The sequence below is a fragment of the Lipotes vexillifer genome, unplaced genomic scaffold, assembly GCF_000442215.2.
Source record: "Lipotes vexillifer unplaced genomic scaffold, Lipotes_vexillifer_v1.1 scaffold134, whole genome shotgun sequence".
NCBI classification, from domain to species: domain Eukaryota; kingdom Metazoa; phylum Chordata; class Mammalia; order Artiodactyla; family Lipotidae; genus Lipotes; species Lipotes vexillifer.
This window is the reverse complement of record NW_006787464.1, coordinates 3,379,062-3,380,245: the sequence shown is the minus strand read 5'-3', so window position 1 is coordinate 3,380,245 and position 1,184 is coordinate 3,379,062.

The following is a 1,184-nucleotide window of genomic DNA, read 5'->3' as shown; positions in this document are numbered from 1 at the left end:
CATGGGCTGATCTGCCTGAACAGGTGTTCATGATGCACAGAGGTCAAGTGAGTTCTGTGAGGGGCATCAGAGGGGTGTGGGTTCAATCCCGATTGCCATTTACTAGATACAAGCATTTTGGCAAAACACTCAATACCCTCGAGGCTCTGGTTCTTCCCTTGCCCAGATGGGGATAATACATCCTACCTCAGAGTTGCGAGGCTTAGATTTGTTCATGCTGGACCCAAATAAGTGCATTTTTAAAAATTAAAGTTAATAATAGTGGTGCCTGGAACATAATAGCTGCTTGAGTTTGAATGAAAGAGTTAACTCTTTCATTCAACAAAAACTTGTTGAATTATCTATTACGGGCCAGGGAGAATGGGCATTGTATATCCTGGGTGTACAATGATGAGCCACAGAGACGACTCTGCCCTCACAGAGCGGATGTGTGTAGCAGACAATAACCTCCATAAACTCTCAAATCTTCCCCCAGTGCCTTGCTTCTACTCTTAAAAGGCATCACTTGAGAACTTTTTTTAAATTAAAAAAAAATCCTAAAACCGGCTCACAGGTATATCTGCCTGAAAGAAAAAGACAATTGACTCTACCCTAAGAATTAAACGGGATGATTACTTTAGAATACCCCAAATTACCCAAGAATTTTTAAGTGTAAATGCTGGAGCAAACCTTGTAACCTTTCCCCTTCAGCTGCATGATGTGTTACCCAGAGTTTCACCTGTTATGTAAATGGGAGCCTGGCGGGCTTGGAAATGGGGGAAGAGTTTGTCCTTTGACTGTGAAAAGGACTGGTTCCCACTGGCCCCTCTCCTTCTGGGCACTCACTTATCACCATTGCTGCAGAGCACAGGTCTGTGTAAATATTTAGTTAATGGCTATCTCCCCCACTGGCCAGTGACCTGCAGAAGGGCAGTGACCCTGACTGGGGTTCCTGGTTGAACCTCCTGGGCCTGGTGCTACCTTCTACACCTGGGCTCGGGGCAGGCAGTATTCCCTGAAGTTCTCCTGCAGGATCCTTATGAACTGGTACTCTTATCAGGTACTTTTTGCACATACAGAGTATGTGGCATAGGAGGATTGCTGACTTGCCAGCAATTCTACAGCTAGGGAGGGGCAGAGCCACGAATCAGCATACAGGCACGCTCACCCACTCCACCATGCTGACAGATATTAGGTAGACATGC